The 22637-nt window shown below is 37.8% G+C and overlaps 1 long non-coding RNA gene across 2 annotated transcripts; it reads left to right on the forward strand.

Annotated features, from left to right (window-relative positions):
• Nucleotides 1–5770: 5770 nt before the first annotated feature.
• On the forward strand, nucleotides 5771–21904 carry LOC141350003 (uncharacterized). 2 transcript variants are annotated; one of them, XR_012357856.1, is made up of 4 exons: nucleotides 5771–5830; nucleotides 14713–14767; nucleotides 20929–21010; nucleotides 21212–21904. It is a non-coding gene; the product is annotated as an uncharacterized lncRNA (long non-coding RNA). The 2 variants fall into 2 exon arrangements; XR_012357855.1 differs by having other exon boundaries at nucleotides 20929–21904.
• The last annotated feature ends 733 nt before the right edge of the window (nucleotides 21905–22637 follow it).

Here is a 22637-nt window from a genome sequence, read left to right on the forward strand (position 1 = left end):
GTTGTAAAGGTAAAGTCTACCGCTGATTCATGTACAATAGTCACATGTGTCCTCATAAACCATGAGTAAACACACACAAGAGTTGTAAAGGTAAAGTCTATCGCTGAGTCGCATACAATAGTCAAATGTGTCCTCATAAACCATGAGTAAACACACACAAGTGTTGTAAACTTATAGTCTACTGCTGAGTCACGTACAATAGTCACATGTGTCCTCATAAACCATGAGTAAACACACACAAGTCTTGTAAAGTTATAGTCTACTTGCTGAGTCATGTACAATAGTCAAATGTGTCCTCATAAACCATGAGTAAACACACACAAGTGTTGTAAACTTATAGGGCCGGTTTCCCGGACAGGGATTAGACTAGTCCTAGACTAAAACATTTTTAAGAGCTGTCCAAACTGAAAACAACTTGCACTGACATTACTTAAAATACATCAGTGCCTTTTGTTTTCCTCAAAATGCACACAGGTAATGTTTTTAGTAAGGCATGTTTGTTAAAACTAGTTATATTTCCTAATTAAACTAAGGCCTAGTCCTGGATTAAGCTAATCCCTGTCCGGGAAACCACCCCATAGTCTACCGCTGAGTCACATTATAGCTCATTTCTCTTTTTTTTCTGTCTTCCAGGTTGTCCATGAGCCTGTCGTTTCAGGAAGTGAAGTCACATCTCCTAAAGAGGTTTGTTAATAATTTTGTCAAATTTGTGTCACACGTGTTATAATTTGATCCGAAGTGAAATTTCTAATTCCTACTAAATGTATTCTGCAGTTAACATCCTAAAACACCTGTGTGTTAACAGTATACGGAAAGGCTTGTGTCCTCATAAACCATGAGTAAACACACACGTACAATAGTCACATGTGTCCTCATAAACCATGAGTACACACACACAAGTGTTGTAAACTTATAGTCTACTGCTGAGTCACGTAGAAAAGTCACATGTGTCCTCATAAACCATGAGTAAACACACAAAAGTCTTGTAAAGTTATAGTCTACCGCTAAGTCACATTATAGCTCATTTCTCTTTTTTTCTGTCTTCCAGCTCGTCCATGAGCCTGTCGCTTCAGGAAGTGAAGTCACATCTCCTAAAGAGGTTTGTTAATAATTTTGTCAAATTTGTGACACACGTGTTATAATTTGATCTGAAGTGAAATTTTCTAATTCCTACTAAATGTGATTCCGCAGTTAACATGTTAAAACACCTGTGTGTTAACAGTATACGGAAAGGCTTGTGTCCTCATAAACCATGAGTAAACACGCACACATGTTGTAAAGTTATGGTCTACTGCTGAGTCAAGTACAATAGTCACATGTGTCCTCATAAACCATGAGTTAACACACACAAGTGTTGTAAAGTTAAAGTCTACTGCTGAGTCACGTACAATAGTCACATGTGTCCTCATAAACCATGAGTAAACACACACAAGTGTTGTAAAGTTAAAGTCTACTGCTGAGTCACGTACAATAGTCACATGTGTCCTCATAAACCATGAGTAAACACACACAAGTGTTGTAAAGTTATAGTCTACTGCTGAGTCACGTACAATAGTCACATGTGTCCTCATAAACCATGAGTAAACACACACAAGTGTTGTAAAGTTATAGTCTACTGCTGAGTCAAGTACAATAGTCACATGTGTCCTCATAAACCATGAGTACACACACACAAGTGTTGTAAAGTTATAGTCTACCGCTGAGTCAAGTACAATAGTCACATGTGTCCTCATAAACCATGAGTACACACACACAAGTGTTGTAAAGTTATAGTCTACCGCTGAGTCACGTACAATAGTCACATGTGTCCTCATAAACCATGAGTAAACACACACAAGTGTTGTAAAGTTATAGTCTACTGCTGAGTCAAGTACAATAGTCACATGTGTCCTCATAAACCATGAGTACACACACACAAGTGTTGTAAACTTATAGTCTACCGCTGAGTCAAGTACAATAGTCACATGTGTCCTCATAAACCATGAGTAAACACACACAAATGTTGTAAAGTTATAGTCTACCGCTGAGTCACGTACAATAGTCACATGTGTCCTCATAAACCATGAGTAAACACACACAAGTGTTGTAAAGTTATAGTCTACTGCTGAGTCACGTTCAATAGTCACATGTGTCCTCATAAACCATGAGTACACACACACAAGTCTTGTAAACTTATAGTCTACCGCTGAGTCAAGCACAATAGTCACATGTGTCCTCATAAACCATGAGTAAACACACACAAGTCTTGTAAACTTATAGTCTACCGCTGAGTCAAGTACAATAGTCACATGTGTCCTCATAAACCATGAGTACACACACACAAGTGTTGTAAAGTTACAGTCTACCGCTGAGTCAAGTACAATAGTCACATGTGTCCTCATAAACCATGAGTAAACACACACAAGTCTTGTAAACTTATAGTCTACCGCTGAGTCAAGTACAATAGTCACATGTGTCCTCATAAACCATGAGTAAACACACACAAGTCTTGTAAACTTATAGTCTACCGTAGGGTTGTGCCGATAGACGATAATATCGTGTACGTGCACGCGCTCTCGCGTCTGTCCGAAGTCTAAACATAAACTAAAGTAGTAATCCTTATGTATTTGTTCAGTTTAATGCGTTTCATGCGAGCTGAGGCAAACTTTACTTTTTGTTTAACTTGATAACCTGCGCGAGGACGTGGATGTACTGAAGAGCTATTTATTTACATAATTTAAATTACTGTTAGTTTAAATGTACTTACATTAAACAACTATACATCATTAAAAAGTGTTTTGATTTAAGATTTAGTTTTTGACCTTTATTTTAATCTGAGAATCCTAGTAATAGTAATTTCTTCATTTTTGTCAGACGTTATGAAAATGAAAAACGGTACATACCTTTAATTTGAAATATAACCCTCAGCCGCACTCATTGATAAAAATACTCCTCCGTGATCGTCATGAAAGCACTCGATAAAACAACATCCATCGGGGCTTTTAATTCAAAGTATGCATATTTGGAGAAATATTACTTCAATTTTATATGTTTACTTCAAATTTCTGCAGGGGGGGTAATATTTCACCCATTTTTATTCCAAAAATGGCGATATGAGCAAGTTTGAGTCTGCAGTCATTCCCACTCAGTTTGTTTCATTCATACGTGAAGCCGGAGGGCGCTAAAGTCTCAATATGAAACTTTCTGAGAAATAATCAGACGTCAGAGCTCAGCAGCAGCTGTCAGTCAGACGTGAACTTGAACAGTGACCTGCAACGAGCGATCGCGGTTTTTATAATAACATGCAAATAAAGATGTTTTGATGTTTTAAAACCATGGAGACAATAAACACGATTAAGATTATATATGGTTTGTCTGTATTTTTAACGCTATGTCTGGTATTTTCATAACAGTACTATATATTATAATGCTATGCTAAGCTAACAGCATAAATAGCATAAAACTGTTTATTTTCGGTCTTATTTTATGATCCAAAGCCACATCAGATCACGCATGATTGTTTAAGCACTCGACTTTTGATGTTATAAAGTGAGTTTTATTATAAATGCTTTTATTTGTCGTGTTTTGATGGTATGCTAAGCTAACGTACTAGCTGTTCTGTAAACATCTGCTGTCTGGAGATATGAGATATATGTTTCTAGGAATAATTTCGACTGGTAAAGCTTCTTTAAGGTAAGTTTCTTTTTGTAAGAAAGGAATTTAATAAAAAGAAAGTGAATTGAGACAAAAGGAGGAAATAAAACACTAAATAGAATGTATGAGTAATTAATAATAATAATAATAAAATAAACATTTAGACAGCCATATCCCGGATTAAAAGTTGTTAATGACTCATTCGGATGCTTATTTAATGAGTCTGTTTAAAACCCGGAGCAATAGGACAATAAACTGAAAGGATGTTTTGAGATATAAATAAACAAACATTAGCTTAGCATTTTTGCTGTTTTCTCTAAATACATTTACATGACATGGGTCTAAAAAACATTTAATAAAATACAGAGTTTTAGAGGTATCATCTTCAGATTTAAAACAGAACATGGTCAGACCTGTGGCTTTATCTGCAGAGCATTTCTAGATTGCTCCAAGGCCATTTATTTAGTTTTTCATAACAATATTTCATAAATGTTTGGTGGAGTTAATAAACAAGTATAATTTAAGCTCTCTATAACAACTTTTTTCATTATGACAGTAACTAATGTTCACCTCTTAATAAACTTCCAAGTGTCTGCTTTCAAATGAGACCAAACTTATGCTTTTAGTGCAAAGACTTCATAAACTGTATCTATTTTAGTTTAGCTATGACATTTTTTGTGGGGGGGTTCAGAAAACAAAAAAAGGTTAACAGGTTAAAATATGACCCGCTGCATATTAGCGCCTCTCTCTCACTCTCGCTTACGTGCAGAAAGCTGCGCTCTGTCCGAAGTCAGATGATTAGGTATTAATCCTGTTTATGATATGCATTTCAATGAGTTGTAGCAACACGTCCCTCGTGTTTAATATATGATTGTGTTTAAAATATGATCGCGTTCCGCTGGACCGATGCGTTTAAAGTCTCATCTGAGAGCACCACTGCTTGACACGTGTAGCCTTCTGCAACAGCACTAAACCAATGCATTGAATTGTTTGTATGTGCGCGCACGTGTGTGTGCGTGCGCAGATGCATGTTTTTACAGTTATTAAGTAATCATGATTGATAGGGTTTTGATGTCGACGCGCTCGCATTAATGGCATCAGGTTTAAGAAGGTTGCGGTCATTGCTCTTGTTTTTTTTGTACACCCATCAAGTGACTTGTTATGATGAGTAAAAAATTAACAAATAAAAAATGAGTAAACTACTGCTCCGCCCCCCGATAATATCGTGTATCGCCGATCTCACAGGCTGACGATAGGACGATCTGAAAAAAGGGCATATCGCCCAACACTAGTCTACCGCTGAGTCAAGTACAATAGTCACATGTGTCCTCATAAACCATGAGTAAACACACACAAGTTTGTAAAGTTATAGTCTACTGCTGAGTCAAGTACAATAGTCACATGTGTCCTCATAAACCATGAGTAAACAAACACAAGTGTTGTAAAGTTATAGTCTACTGCTGAGTCAAGTACAATAGTCACATGTGTCCTCATAAACCATGAGTAAACACACACAAGTGTTGTAAAGTTACAGTCTACTGCTGAGTCAAGTACAATAGTCACATGTGTCCTCATAAACCATGAATAAACACACACAAGTTTGTAAAGTTATAGTCTACTTGTTGAGTCATGTACAATAGTCACATGTGTCCTCATAAACCATGAGTAAACACACACAAGTGTTGTAAAGTTATAGTCTACTGCTGAGTCAAGTACAATAGTCACATGTGTCCTCATAAACCATGAGTAAACACACACAAGTGTTGTAAAGTTACAGTCTACTGCTGAGTCAAGTACAATAGTCACATGTGTCCTCATAAACCATGAGTAAACACACACAAGTGTTGTAAAGTTATAGTCTACTGCTGAGTCAAGTACAATAGTCACATGTGTCCTCATAAACCATGAGTAAACACACACAAGTGTTGTAAAGTTACAGTCTACTGCTGAGTCAAGTACAATAGTCACATGTGTCCTCATAAACCATGAATAAACACACACAAGTTTGTAAAGTTATAGTCTACTTGCTGAGTCATGTACAATAGTCACATGTGTCCTCATAAACCATGAGTAAACACACACAAATGTTGTAAACTTATAGTCTACTGCTAAGTCACATTATAGCTAATTTCTTTTGGTCTTCCAGCTCGTCCATGAGCCTGTCGCTTCAGGAAGTGAAGTCACATCTCTTAAAGAGGTTTGTTAATAATTTTGTCAAATTTGTGAAATAGAACGGTTTTGACTGAAATTTGGAGATATGATGCTGGGCCGAGAATTTTCGGGTGTTTGTTGTATCACCCCCACCTCTACAATGGGTGTAAAGGTGCACAGGAACAATCCTTCCTAAAATGCATTAAACTTTCGTTTACTTTCATTTAATGCATTTTAGGAAGGATTGTTCCAGTGCACCTATGCAGCCATTGTAGAGGTGGGGATCATGATACAAAAAACACCCTAAAATTCTCGGCCCAGCATCATATGTCCAAATTTCAGTCAAAAACGTTCTATTTCATCATAAACAATCTGAAAACAGGGCTTTAAGTGTAAAATACCGAACTTGTCCTTTAAAAACTCCTTCACTAGCATTAAATAAGACCCATCCAATTTAGCTACTGCCATCTATTAGCAGCTGTGCATAATGATGAACTTAAATGCATTTAGGAGATTGCAGGTATTCACACTAATTTGTCCCTGGCATTAATTTGAGACTGGGATTTATTTGTCCACGATGTCCACGCCCCCGGCCACCATCAGAGGCCCGGCGTTTATTTGAATACCGGTCTTTATTTGAGGAATTACTTTATGATGTTTTATTAACAAAGTTAAGGAGGAGCAGGTTCAGATAATTAACCAAATGGTTACACTTTATTTTACTAAGTACAGTTGAAAGAAAAGGTTTATGAACCCTTTGAGCTTACTTGGATTTCTTCATAAATTGGTTATAAAATGTGTTCTGATCTTCATCTAAGTCACAACAATAGAGAAACACAGTCTGCTTAAACTAATACCGCACAAAAATTATACGTTTTCATGTTTTTATTGAACACAACATGTAAACATTCATAGTGCAGGGTGGAAAAAGCACGCGAACCCTTGGGTTTAATAACTGGTTGACCCTCCTTTGGCAGCAATAACCTCAACCAAACATTTCCTATAGTTGCAGATCAGACCTGCACAATGGTCAGGAGAAGTTTTGGACCATTCCTTTTTACAAAAGTGTTTCAGTTCAGCAATATTCTTGGGATGTCTGGTGTGAATCGCTCTCTTGAGGTCATGCCACAGCATCTCAATGGGGTTGAGGTCAGGACTCTGACTGGGCCACTCCAGAAGGCGTACTTTCATCTGTTGAAGCCATTCTGTTGTTGATTTACTTCTATGCTTTGCGTCGTTGTCCTGTTGCATCGTCCATCCTCTGTTAAGCTTCAGTTGGTCTTAAGTTTTTCTGCAAAATGTCTTGATAAACTTTGGAATTCATTTTTCCATCGATGACAGTACTCTGTCCAGGGCCTGAGGCAGCAAAGCAGCCCCAAACCATGATGGCCCCTCCACCATATTTCACAGTTGGGATGAGGTTTTGATGTTGGTGTGCTGTGCCTTTTGTTCTCCACACATAGCATTGTGTGTTCTTTCCAAACAACTCAATTTTGGTTTCATCTGTCCACAGAATGTTTTGCCAGTAGTGCTGTGGAACATCCAGGTGCTCTTTTGCAAACTTCAAACGTGCTGCAATGTTTTTTTGGACAGCAGTGGCTTCCTCCGTGGTGTCCTCCCATGAAGTCCATTCTTGTTTAATGTTTTCCTTATTGTAGATTTGTCAACAAAAATGTTAGCATGTGCCAGAGATTTCTGTAAGTCTTTAGCTGACACTCCAGGATTCTTCTTCACTTCATTGAGCATTCTGTGCTGTGCTCTTGCAGTCATCTTTACAGGACGACCACGTCTAGGGAGTGTAGCAACAGTGCTGAACTTTCTCCATTTGTAGACAATCTGTCTTACCGTGGACACATGGACATCAAGGCTTTTAGATATACTTTTGTAGCCCTTTCCAGCTTTATGGAAGTTAACAATTCTTGATCGTAGGTCTTCTGAGAGCTCTTTTGTGCGAGGCATGGTTCACATCAGACAATGCTTCTTCAGAACAGCAAACTCAAAACTGGTGTGTGTTTTTTATTGGACAGGGCAGCTTTAATCAGCACATCCAATCTCATCACATTGATTGGACCCCAGGTTGGCTGACTCCTGGCTCCAATTAGCTCTTGGAGAACTCATTAGCCTAGGGTTTCACATACTTTTTCCACCCTGCACTATGAAAACATATAATGTTTGTGCGGTATTAGTTTAAGCAGACTGTTTTTCTCTATTGTTGTGACTTAGATGAAGATCAGAACACATTTTATGACCAATTTATGAAGAAATCCAAGTAAGCCCAAAGGGTTCACATACTTTTTTTTCAACTGTATAAATAACTTTGCAACTTCATGTCAACTAACTTTCATTAATTTGCAACTATACATCAACTAACTGTCATTAAAGTATTAGTAGACTGTAAGGGTTAGGAAAGATGTTAGGGTTAGTGGAATAAGTTGACATGCACCTGCAAAGATACTTGTAGACCAGGGGTTTTCAAACCTGTCCTGGAGGACCAGTAGTACTGCACAATTTGCATGTCTCCGTCATTAGACACACCTGGTTTAAATCTTCAGCTCATTAGTAGAGACTGTAAGACCTGAACTGGGTGTGTAAGGTAACTGAATGAGGTGTGTCACAAAAGGTAAACACACAAAATGTGCAGTACTTGTGGTCCTCCAGGACAGGTTTGAAAACCCCTGTTGTAGACAGTTAAATGTCTGAGGAGATATAATCACAATAAAGTGTTAGTAGATATTAAGCAGACAGTCTACTAATTCTCTAAAGATTGGTAGTTGATAAGTAGTTGCAAAGTTACTTATAATTAGTAAAATTTCTAAAGTGGACTATCGAAATAAAGTGTTACCAGCCAAATTAGCAGAGGTGTAGAATTCCATGGACGTGGTAATCAAAGGGTACACGTCATGATGAAAAGGAAAATAAAACTTAATTTTGAAGAAACTGACAGAAAATGAACACATACTAGATTATTAATGAATTAAATGTTTTTAACAGATACCTCTAACGGGAATAGCTGCGTGATGAAGTGAAACTTAAGGGTTAATAAACACAAACTGAAGCAGATTTTGTAGAACATTATATTATCTTAAAGGAGTGTAGCTACTGTAGCATGTAAATAATGCACATAAATAACGTGAGCAAGAGCGAATCAGGCACGTGCCGCCTAGCTAGGTTGCTCAAACAACAAAATCACCACAGGGCTCGACATTAAGGCTTGTCTGGGACAAGTGGATTTTTTGAAGGACAAGTGTAAGAGAAAATTAAAACTGCAAGCAGTGATGGAAGGGCCCTCGCACACCTGACACCGCCACGCCGTGGCATAAGAATTAAAGGGAACAGTAGTAAATAGGCATTTAAGCATGTAAACATAGGTGAACCATTTGAAAGTGTAGTATAATGTGCCACATTTCCTGTTGCTAATTACAAATGACAGCGAGGTAGCATCGTGTAAGATAGCATGAGAGAGAGAGAGAGAGAGTGAGTGAGCGAGTGTGTGTGAGTATGAGTGACTACATGTAAATATTGGCACGTAGATGTGTTCTGTCCAGGACTCTTATCAATCATGTGAAGTTTGGGACAAATCCGACATTGCATTATCATTGTAAACATGTTACTTCCTGTTACCAGCTGGTGGCGCTATGACCGTAACTGACTATTGGCATCATAAGTGACTATCAGTGATGGGAGTAACGCGTTACTGTAACTCCACAATTTTTTAAAATCAAGTAACGCAATTACAATTACTGAAATTTAAATGAGTTCGTTACTCGCGTTACTCTATTTTGTAAAAAATAGACAAGACATATCTGACGTCGCAGGACCGTAGTTGGCGGCGCAATGATTCATTACACTTCATCATAGCTGACAGTGCATATAGAATGAACATGAAAAATCTAAACGGGACAACATACCTTTGTTTAAAAATTGTGCGCAAGTCATAATCCATCCGGTCTCATGTTTGTAAATTATCTTCACCAAGCAATCGCAGTATGACATCAACTTGCATTTGTAGTCCACAAAGGTAATAAATCTAAGAAATGTTCATATATTCTTAGATGTTTACATCGGCTTCATGGAAGAGAACGATCCGCGATTGTTGTTTCCACTAAAATATTCACACTGCGGTGTACACCCGTGTTAAAACTCCATAGTATGTGTGAGCTTGCTTTTAGTTTTAGTTTCAGTCTCTCCGTATCCGAACAAAAAATCCACTCGCTCTGTGTCCGTCTGACAAAACAATCCACTCGCTCTGTGTCCGTCCGACAAAACAATCCACGTAGCCTACTCCGTTTTCTGAATAAATATCTTCCTTTAATCCTGTGTATCATTTAAATCCAACAGAAAACAAACAATATATGACCAAAGAGCGCAGTCCCTGCGGCAAGCTTCACAAGCTGTGTTCCAATTCAAGGGCTGCACCCTACTAAGCATGCAATAAAAGGTGAGCACTCTGCCATTCAAGGCGCTCAGAAGTTCGCAAAGAGAACTGAAATGAGACGGTCTAACCTTCGGAGGACCCATAATTTGCCTCATCTGCTGCACGCGCAACGTGCCTGTCAGCAGGACACAGCGGAGACGTTTCTAACTTAAGAAAATAAATATGAAATCAGAAAAATTATAATTTATTTTACAAAATTTGACATGTTGACACAATTGTCTCCAAATTTTTAAAGAGACACTACACAATTTTAACACATTTTATATTTTTGTAAACATGCAGAATATTTGTCTAAATGGTCTAAATGATATACATAAATAAACTAAGTTTACATATTAAGATAATTTCTAACAAAAATATTCAAAGGTTGAATCTAAAGCAAAATAGGCTCCTACAGTATGTGATATATTAGAGTCTTACGTGTAAAATAGCCCATCCATATCATTTTACTGTTTGACTGTTCAGTACTGTTCATATTTACATTTAAAAAGCAGACATACAAGTAACTTAAAAGTTACTTTTCTAAGTAACTAATTACTTTTGATATACAGTAACCGGTAGAGTAATTCAGTTACTTTTAAAATAAGTAATTAGTAACTGTAACGAATTACTAATTTTTTAGTAACTTGCCCAACACTGGTGACTATTGACATGTAGATGTGTTCAGTCCAGGACTCTTATTAATCATGTAAAGTTAGGGAAAGATCGGTCATTGCATAATCAGTGTAAACATGTCACTTCCTGTTGTCAGCTGGTGGCGCTATAACCATAAGTGACTATTGACATGTAGATGTATTCAGTCCAGGACTCTTATTAATCATGTGAAGTTTGGGACAGATCAGACATTGCATAATCAGTGTAAACATGTCACTTCCTGTTGTCAGCTGGTGGAGCTATAACCATAAGTGACTATTGACATGTAGATGTGTTCAGTCCAGGACTCTTATTAATAATGTGAGGTAAGGGAAAGATCAGACATTGCATAATCAGTGTAAACATGTCACTTCCTGTTGACAGCTGGTGGCGCTATAACCATAAGTGACTATTGACATGTAGATGTATTCAGTCCAGGACTCTTATTAATCATGTGAAGTTTGGGACAGATCAGACATTGCATAATCAGTGTAAACATGTCACTTCCTGTTGTCAGCTGGTGGAGCTATAACCATAAGTGACTATTGACATGTAGATGTATTCAGTCCAGGACTCTTATTAATAATGTGAGGTAAGGGAAAGATCAGACATTGCATAATCAGTGTAAACATGTCACTTCCTGTTGCCAGCTGGTGGCGCTATAACCATAAGTGACTATTGACATGTAGATGTGTTCAGTCCAGGACTCTTATTAATAATGTGAAGTAAGGGAAAGATCGGACATTGCATAATCAGTGTAAACATGTCACTTCCTGTTGCCAGCTGGTGGCGCTATAACCATAAGTGACTATTGACATGTAGATGTGTTCAGTCCAGGACTCTTATTAATCATGTGACGTTTGGGACAGATCAGACATTGGATAATCATTGTAAACATGTCACTTCCTGTTGCCAGCTGGTGGCGCTATAACCATAAGTGACTATTGACATGTAGATGTGTTCAGTCCAGGACTCTTATTAATCATGTGAAGTTTGGGACAGATCAGACATTGGATAATCATTGTAAACATGTCACTTCCTGTTGCCAGCTGGTGGCGCTATAACCATAAGTGACTATTGACATGTAGATGTGTTCAGTCCAGGACTCTTATTAATCATGTGAAGTTTGGGACAGATCAGACATTGGATAATCATTGTAAACATGTCACTTCCTGTTGCCAGCTGGTGGCGCTATAACCATAAGTGACTATTGACATGTAGATGTGTTCAGGTCATGAATCTTAGCAATCATGTGAAGTTTGGGACAGATCGGACACTGTATGCCTGAGTTCCAGCAACCTGTTTCATAGCGAAACATCAAACTTTGGCTGGCCGAAATAGACACAAATTTTAATATAGAATCAAATCCTTCGCAATTTAGCATCACAAAGGCCTTAAGATGAGACTCGCCAAATATGATGATGATCCGACGAAAACTGTAGGAGGAGTTAGTTAAAGTATGACTGCTGGAAATGAGAAAAACTGAGCCAAAATCTGAGAAATAATTCAAAATAGCTGACTTCCTGTTTGGTTTAGGGCATTGCTCCAAGAGACTTTTTTGTAGGGCTTGTAATAATACATGAGCATACCGAAATTCGTACATGTAAGTTAAACACAGTCCAAGGGCTGCTTCATTCAATATTTGAAAGTGGTGCTAAAACATGTTCCTTCAGGTTGCCAGCTGGTGGCGCTATGGCTATAAATGAAAATTGTTATGTAGATGTGTTCAGGTCAGGACTCTTAGCAATCAAGTGAAATTTGGGACAGATCGGACATTGTATGCATGAGTTCCAGCAACTTCCTGTTTCATTGGAAAACATCAAACTTTGTCGGGCCAGAACCGACACAAATTTTTACGTAGAGTCAAATCCTTCGCAATTTAGCATCACAAAGGCCTTAAGATGACACTCACCAAATATGAAGATGATCCGACGAAAACTGTAGGAGGAGTTAGTTAAAGTATGACGTCTGGAAATGACAAAAAATGCGCCCAAATCACAAAAATAACTCCGAATAGCTGACTTCCTGTTTGGTTTACGGCTTCGCTCCAAGAGACTTTTTTGTAGGTCTTGTCATGCTACAGACGCGTACCGAATTTCGTAATTGTACGTCAAACACAGTCCGAGGGCTGCTTCGTTGAAAATTTGTAGGTGGCGCTATAGAGCCATTTTCTCACGCCTAATTCTAAAGCCTACACCACATGTACATTTTCATCACTCTTGACATCTGTGCAAAATTTCATGAGTTTTCGAGTATGTTTAGGCCCTCTAAAGTCCTGCTGAAGTCGGAGAAAAAGAAAAAAATAATCATAATAACTCCTTGAAGAACAATAGGGTCCTCACACCCCGGTGTGCTCGGGCCCTAATTAGTTGTCCGACTGGAGAAGTTAAATTTCAAACAATGTTACTTAACGTTATGTGCCGTTAACGACAGAGCAGAACGCGCAGCGCAAACACCGAGCGGAATATTGAACAGAGAGCGCAGTGCACCGACAAACACACAAACGCACGTTTACACCTTATGTTGTTACTAAAAAGCTGCACGCGCATGAAACCTGATCACCGAACATGGAGGAGCGAGACGGCATGGAGTGGAGAGTGATGTTTCTTCAGGCTCCGGTGTGAATATAAATGATTTTGAAACCGCATTTTCATCACTGTGTGTCAAAAAAGCCGATTTAAGTCCGTATTTTATCACTTCTAAAGTTTGGTAAAAACACATAATGGGCTTGAAATCTTGTTTAAGAATCTGTTTTATAATGAGAATCTCTCTTTCAGTGCGCCTATGTGTGTGTGCTGCGCGACAGCTGATCTGAATCTGACAGAGTTCGTCACTGTACATTAAAAATCCCACACAAACATTACAGCGTAAATGCTAGGTTTAAAATTTATTTTATATATAACAGATAATCTAGATACATTTACCCTAATAAGTTTTTTAAAACATGGTAATGTTTTAATGTTTTGCTTTAGTGTTTTAATGTCAGATCATTGAAATGTGGGAAAAAATGAAGAGAAAGGCAGCAGCAGATATAGCATCATTCTTCAGAAAGAGTAGCAAGAAGCAGCCAAATGAATCTTAGTAAAATACATTTCAGTGGCCTACAAAATTCACGTGATTTTCTGGTCTCTATTGTTTTTTCAGCAATTGGAGATATAAATTCTGGTTTCAAAGTAAATTTCAAAAGTTTTATTTGATTAAATAGTAAAAAAAAATTAGGTTGAATTATGACTATAAATTGTATGTTAATCTCAATTCATTTTAATTAAAATTGTAGAAAGTAAAAATTGTATGTTATACATCATTGTGATTATTGCACCTATAATACTTAATAGTATTTTAAGGTTGCATGATAGAGATTTTATGTGCCACCCCAGAGTAACTGGCACCTGCCTGGCCACCCCTATGAAAAATCCCTGGCTCCGCCACTGATTAGCAAAACACAAAAAATACATTATATTATAAATCTTTACCCGGACAAGTGACTTTTGTGCATTGACAAGTGAAACATAAATTTACTCCGAAGAACAAGTTCCTCAAAAAGTTAATGTCAAGCCCTGCACCAGCTAACTTGCATTACATTTGCAAGAACCACGTCTTTCTCTCACTTCAGCCGTGTGGCACGCGTGCCTGCTCACGATGTGAAGCACGTCTGCGCTATTCTCTGAAAAGCACTTGACAGGCTTTTGAGCAGTGCCTGAATTTGTGTAAATGATTTTTGTCAAAAAATAGAATTCTGGTTTATCTCAATCAGTTTCCCAGCTCATTCAAAAGCGACTTCAATACTGGTTTTGAAAATTAGCTCATCACTAATATCTTTATCCTCTATGTCTTTCATGAACTTGTTTTTTCCCCTCAAGGTAATAATGGTAAGATCCCAGCAGGAAGCTAGAAGGCCAGGCAGTGGCAATGATGGTAAGAAAATTCCTTTAAAAAAAAATAAAACAGAGTCCACGAAGTCTAAATTAAAATACTTAGTTAATTTTTAAGGAAAAATATTGAATATTGAAACTCTTTGGTTATTTTTAGCACGATGCTAAATGGTCTGTTCAGATTCAATGGATTATGCTAAGCTATGCTAAAAAAACTAAAAAGTGGACATGGTGCCATGCAGAAAGGAGGGGAAAGAGGGGAGACAGACAGACAACTTAGGATTCAGACAGTTTCAATTCGCTTCCATTGAGTTAAAAACACAATAAATGCACAGCCATTGGCACTCTGCATTGAAAACGTATAGATAAAACCACTGTTGCAGTGTGATAATCTAAGGCTTATTCTGTGGCATTTATATAAGCCTTTTGACGGGTTGTGTCAAGGAGTTGTAAAAATCACTCACTAAAATGAATGAATAACATTTGTGCCGAACTCTTATTACAAAGCAAAAACAAACATTCTCTTTCGATTCATGAACGTTTCTCTCAGTTAATGTATGTGATCTCACAGTCTAAAGCGTCTGTCATAACATGCTGTTGTGAATAATTAAAGGAGCGGTGAATCAAATACTTAATTTTAACTTGATAATTTGTTATATAAGAGGTCATCATACTTAAATGAACATTCTGCAAGTTTCAGAACTGAAATGTGCTACTGAAATATAACAGTTTTTGGCACCAAGCCAGTATTACAAGCGAGTGTGGAATTCCAAAAAATATGACGTCAAAGTAGAATTGAAGCACCTCCCCATAGCCAAATACACTTTTGTAGCCCCTCCCACAGCTTCGCGTGACACGTGTGTCTCAACAATAAGTAAACATGTCTTTAAAGATTGCCAAATGTAACCAAAATGACTTTTAAATACATTTTTTCTTAGAGACTTTTATTTTGACACGGTGATCTAAAGTAACCATGGAAACGCATTTTCGGTTGTGGAAGAACCGTCCATGGGAATAACACAGACGCTGGATAACGGAGGCTCAACATTAGGAATGCGTGGATAAAGTTTGTTTTTGAAAAAGTTCCAGCTCGCGTGGGGAGTGTTTGTTGTGTACACGGATTCATTTGTAAAGAAGTCGATGCTGGATTTGCAGAGAGACTGTGATTAAAAACACCACTAATATTGGATCTGACAAAAATGACACAGCAGTATACACATTAAGTTTATTTAAGTTACTGCGTTTCACTATTGCTTTGTTAGAAGAGATCGCTTGATATGTCTGTTGTAACATCCGTGTCTAAACACGTATGTTTGACTGTTTTAATGTACTAAAAACATTAAACGATTAATAAAGGTACAACACTTAACAACACAACTGTAATTTAACGGTAGAAATATACAAAGTTAGTGATAAAGAAGGATTTATCAGCCGCAGTTTCTGATGCCCGCTTACTGTGTTGTATACGGTAATTTAGGCGAGTTGCGTTTGAAAGGTCAAACACTCCACAAAGCTTTTTTATCATATAACTGTGGTATGTAACGTTACGTGTATGTCAGAGCAACCTCACAAGCACACAAGAAATATGCAAAGTTATTGATAAGGATTTATCAGCCGCAGTTTAGATTCTAATGCACGCTTACTGTGTTGTATACGGTAATTTAGTCACGTCGAGTTTAAATTTTTGTTTCTACTTTACTATACGTATTGTCATTTATGTGTATCATTTTTAGCACCCAGAATCTTTTGTGGCTCAAACATATTTGTGTTCGGCTGTTATTTTTACACATTAACGTTTTTAAAACATTTCCCCACATGTAATGACGGGGAATGAAGCTGTCCAATCATAGCAGTGGGCGTTACGTCCAGGTCTTCAGTGCGGCCTGCCCCTTCAAACAAACCATTTCTCCAGACAGCCACTAATCCATGTTACAAAATAGCCTATTACTTATTGCTTTTGATGTTTTTAAATGTAAAAACCACGCGAACATCATAAGTAGACATCAGACAACAGTATAAAACAATAAAATCGACAAATTCACCGCCCCTTTAAGCTAAGGGCCTTCTCATAGGATAAGAACACGCAGTGTCATGAATAATTTTATAGACACTGAAGCGTTATCAATGTACTAGTTCTTTGCCACATGTGATGTCAACACAATGTAGATTTTAAACCCAGAAGATGAAAATAGCGCAGAAAGCTCAAAATTAACCAGCTTTCAGATGCTAACATTGTCTTCTATGATGTGCAAAGTAGTCTGGGGTTTCATGACCCTTTAATTCAGTTCAGTGTTGATTCAGTTTAAGTTCATTAACCATATAAAAAAAGTGAAATATTTTCAGATTTCAGGGCGCGGTTCCCCAATAACGCTCACTCTTAGCGCCCTAAGAAGACTCAAAAAGATATATCTTACCAAAGTTGTTTATGTTCCTAAGTGTATTCCCCGAAGTGTCCCTTAGGAAGCTTCTTAACACGCTGCCTCTAAGTTGGACCTAAAGATGCCGCTGTCCCAAGTGAAGGTGCTGAATTATTTGAATTGATCACTCAGGGATTGATTTTCCACTTTATGCGAAGGTGCATTACGGCGCTATAAAAGACAACACGCTCTTTAGAAATGGAACATTACTCAAATTATTCCAGTAACATATATTTTAACTTAGTTTAAGTTATCCGTAAAATATAGACTATTAATTAAATTATCAGTAATACGGGTAGACGAACCACTTGTCACTTGTGCTGCTTCTTGACATGGGTTTAATGACTTTAATGACTTTTAAAAATTATGTAATACATTTTAATACTAATAGGTACTTTACAACAAGAAATGGCTTTAATGGCTACTGAGATGTATGTGTGCATTTCTATATTTGAAGAGTTTCGTTGCAAAACGAGATATCCATTTTTTTACATTTTTGTCAAAACATGTTTATTATTATGTTATCATGTTATTATTTTGTTTTATGGTGCTACTTAGCTGTATTTTTTAAGTTATGAAGGTTTAAATCAAAACAAACCAACTGCATTTGAATTGAAGTTAATTGGAATGCACAACCAAAAAACGAGATTTCTGGACAATTAAAAAAACGGTGGTTATCTCGTTTTGCAACAAAACTCTTCATTTATTGTTCTTAATGGTAAGTCAGTTATTTTTATAGTATGAATCATATTATATGTATAATATATAATTTTATTATGTATGCACGTATTAAAACAAACAGTATAATGTAATAAAGACATACCATAATATAAAACTGTGAAATGTATGAAATATTTAATAAATTGTATAATAGAATACATGATATTATTGCTTTTTAGTATAACCAATTCAAATCTTTAATCTTTCTAAATAAATTATAAATGTAACGTGATGAAAACGCTATAAACAGAGGGAACAGACTTCAATGGGGAACAACCTTCGACACAACACCAGCGCCGTCTTCGATTCATTAGTTCTGATACCAAATAAAGTCAACTGCATAAAAAGTCCTGTATCTAATGCAAACATATATTATTATAAGTCCTAAAATGTCCATAACATAAAATCATTGTCAACATACCATAGTTTGACTTGTACTGCGCTGCGCTGATGTCTAAAGACTGCTGCACAGTGGCGGCGATAGCGTTTTGCGCTCAAGCAATGCTAAGAGAGAGCTTACGAATGGTCCAGACCAACCTTCCGAAAGTGTGACTTACAGAAGATATACTTATGGCGCTTTTCCATTGCATAGTACTCCACGGTTTGGTTTAGTTTGGGTCGGGTCAGCTTACTTTTGGGAGCTTTTCCACTGGGTGCAGTACATAGTACCCAATACTTTTTTTCGTACCACCTCGGTTTGGGTACCAAGCGACCCGAGCTGATACCAAACATGACGCGAAAACACTGTAGGTCACTGATTGGTCTGAGAGAATATTCACTACAGCGTCATCGCTATAATGTAGCTTAGCTTTACCTGTGCTAGCTTGCGCTGTCTCAAGCAAACATGTTGTCATCTGTGCTATGCTATAAGTTCCCAAACACAAAATTGCATTAGGCAATGTAAAACAGAAACTGCATCTTAAACAACAGTACTGTTTGCACATTAGGCTTCACAGAGGGCGTGCAACATCGGCAATTTGGCAAGTAGATGGTAATCTGTTGATTCATTCTAAAATGCTTTTTTGCATAGTTGTGTTTGACACATGAAAACGTGTTGGGTTACGTATGTAACTGTTGTTCCCTGAGAAGGGAACGAGACGCTGCGTCAACCTTGTCATACTTCCTGCGTCCCTGTAACACCGTCTTTGGCAATATTTTAGATAGCGTTATACTTCCTGGCTACCACCTCACCCTTTGTCGTTAAGCCTCACCATTGGTTGAATTTCTTATATGTGAAATATAAAAGCAGAACATACAGAGCAGAACATTGTCAGACTTGTTTCATTGGCCTCGAAAACACTGCAAACTCAGGAAAATGTGATGATTGACAAAGAGATAACAATAGCCACCTTCTGCCGCCTCGCGTGCTTAACACTCACAGCTTTGACCAAAATAATTTAACAGGATTATGTTTTGCAATAAACCTCCGTCTTGGCGTTGTGTACTGCATGCATTTGTGTTCACAGCGCCCAACATCTTAAGGTGTTGCAAGGTCCTCGTCTTTTTTGTACTTATATACCGTTTTGGTGCTTAACCGTTTATGGCTTTTGGCACATGAAGCGATCAAGATTTTGGTGTTATTAAAGTGTAAACATGCCTGTACGAATATTTTGATCTTTGAAATAAAGCATTTGGATTTATTTTGGTTTATTATTGGATTTTTCTTGTTTGCTGTTTTTCTTTTTTTTCCTGTAAGATCTGGCAACACTAGTCAGCAAACGCTCGTGCCTTTGTCATTTTCTGCAACGCGCATAAAGAAGACTTTTTCCCCTTCTAGGCATTTTAAAATTTTAAAATACTTCTTTTAAGTACTCCTAATAACAAAAAAGTTAGTCTGGAGCCCTGAATTACTAGACTTAAAAAAAATTAAGTTAGTTTTTTATTCTACTTTTTTTAGGAAACCTGGCAGTATACAGTAAAAAATTCCGTTGAAGTCAAAATGTTCAATAAATAAACTTAACAACAAATACTTTCCTCTTCACTTAAAGGCAGAGTAGGCAGGTTTAAGTCTAAAAAGTCTAAAACACTTTTTACCAAATTTGTTTGAACTGTCTTTATATTTCAATACATAAGTAAAATGTAAGTACCCAGAAAAAGAGAGTATAAAATCGAGTGTCTGTAGACCTCTCACGACTCATTTTTCCATTCACTCCACCTCCTCCCTCCTGGGTTTCTTCTAAAGCCACGCCCCCAAAACACATGAACGCGCGACTGCTTTGCTGGGAGAACCATCATTTACCTCAGACGAGCGGAGAGGAAGGAGCACGGTGCATGTAGTAACATCACGTCAGAATCACATGTAATAATACACCTAACTTTATCACTATGAATATAAACAAATAGGATGGCTTTTAGTACTCACTATTAAGCAAGCATATCGATACTGGAAAAGTTTAAAATATATTTAGTTTGATTCGGTAACGAACAAGTTAGTTATATTTAGCCTATAAGACATCTAAAAATAGGTTGCATTGATACAAGTTTTTTCATTACCATCAGTTACACTGTAATAAAGGTGAATTTCGTGGAAGATTCATAACATAAACAATGTTTTGCATGTAAGAGTTTCCGTGATGAAAGCATTGTTGACTCTGATGAGGACTACACTCCGGAGACAATACCACTACCGCATCGTCGACTCGAGGAAAAGCCATGCGATATTTACTCTCGTTTGATTTCTTCGTTTATTCCTTTTTTTGCCTCGTTTGCCTTCGTTGACTGGATATTCAGGTACTGTGAGTTAATGCTCTTTCACTGCAGTACTTTTGCTCTTCATAGATTTCGTGCCCCGTGCACTGGATAATCAATCGGGTTTGCGCATGTGTGGGCAGATCCCGTAGCAACAGGGGTGGTGCCATGGTCGCGAGAGAGAGTGATAGTTGCGCAAGCCAATCATTTGTTTCGTCCCGAATGGAAATAATTAGCTGTGTTTAAAACAGTCGTGAAAGGTCTACAGACATTTGAGTTTTATACTCTCTTTTTCAGAGTACTTAAATTGTATAATAATAATATTTCTATATGTAGACAAAGCATTGTAAAACAATTATTTGCCTATCCATTTCCATAGAGCCTTTGAAAAGGAGGAAACCATGCCTGAAGTACCCATCTGAAGGAACAAACACTTGTCATAAATGTCTCTCAAAACAATGGTGTGGTAAATTTGGGTTTTATTTCATTCATGTAATGAGTTGGCTTACCTGTTCTTAACTTTGAACACTGTCATGCTTAATTTGAGTAAACATTACTTAAACAAATCTTTATATTAGTTCAGGCAGGGAACCAGTTCTGGTTAAAAGGTAAAAAAATGGTAGTCAGTTATGTTAACAATTTATCATCTTGTTTGTTTTCAGTCTCTGGCAGAGGAAAGGGTACGCTCAAAAAACCCTGGACAAAAGCTCAAGTGAGTGGTAAATGGACTGCATTTTATAAAGCTTTTAACAGACCTATGGCCATCCAAAGCGCTTTACAATTTGCCTCACATTCACCCATTCACTCTCTCATTCATACACCGACGGTGGTGTGAGCCATGCAAGGGGCCATCCAGCTCATCAGGAGCAGCTGGGGTTAGATGTCTTGCTCAAAGACACCTCGACACTTGATCAGGTGGAGCCGGGGATTAAACCACCAACCTTCCGGTTTGTAGACAACCTACATGAACCACTGAGCCACTGCCGCCCCAGTGAACGCTGTAATGTGACACTTCAGATCTCACATCAGCAAAGGTCACTTGGCGTCAGTGAGAGAATGTGAGGTCTGTAAAAGATGTGAGCATCCAGTGCTACAAAATAGGACAGAGCAAAATCTCAGAGAGTTTGTTTGAAACCGAGGGCTTACCTTTAAGCGCATGGAAAAGTGAGTCAAAATGTTCAGAATGTAATGCTGTTGATTTTAAAGTAACGTTTTGTAATTGCCGTCATTGAAGGAACACGCCAACATTTTGGGAATTTGGCTTGTTCACCGTATTCCCCAGAGTTGAATAGGTCCATACATATTTTTCTGTGCCTGCTGTAACCCTGTCTGACGCAGCCCCTGCTAGCTTAGCTTAGCACAAAGACTGGAAGTGAATGGCTCCAGCAAGCATACTGCTCCCAATACGTGACAAAATAACACAAACATTTTCCCGTTTGTGTGTTGTGGTTTGTGCGGTCGCACCGTGTACAGATAGCAAGGTGATATGAGACACAGCCATCTTTTAACGAATACATACTGGGAACTATATTCTCAGAAGGCGAAGCACTGCTACTTGGGCGTAGTGATTTGCTCGCAGCCCCCGAGAAGCCCCCTGGTGAGGAGCAGAGAGTTTGGTCAGAGTTGTGCAAATCACTCCGCCCAAGTAGCAGTGCTTCATCTTCTGAGAATATAGTTCCCAGTATGTATACCAGGGCTCGAAATTGCGACTGTTTTGGTCGCATATGCGACCAAAATTTAGCTGTGCAACCTTAAAAAATATTTGGGAGCATTTTTGCGACTGCTTATTTTGTTGTGGTGTGACTTGATTTAGATAGTGTATGCTGTGTGCTGTTCCAGGTTCAGCGTTCTCTCCAGCATTACATAACCAATCAAATTTCACCATTAAGTTTTTGCGTTTAATGAAGAGCACAGATTGGTTAATATGAATGTCAATCATTTTATTGTTGCCGTGCTACATTGGTACGCAAAGCGCGAAAATGTGAAAAAACGAACCACGAGAATGAAGAGAACGAGACGACTACAGCCAATCTTACTACTGTATTAATGGAGGTTGCAGGTAAAACGGCGTTGGTGGCGGAATCCACA

Source organism: Misgurnus anguillicaudatus, chromosome 16 (assembly GCF_027580225.2).
Source record: "Misgurnus anguillicaudatus chromosome 16, ASM2758022v2, whole genome shotgun sequence".
NCBI lineage: Eukaryota > Metazoa > Chordata > Actinopteri > Cypriniformes > Cobitidae > Misgurnus > Misgurnus anguillicaudatus.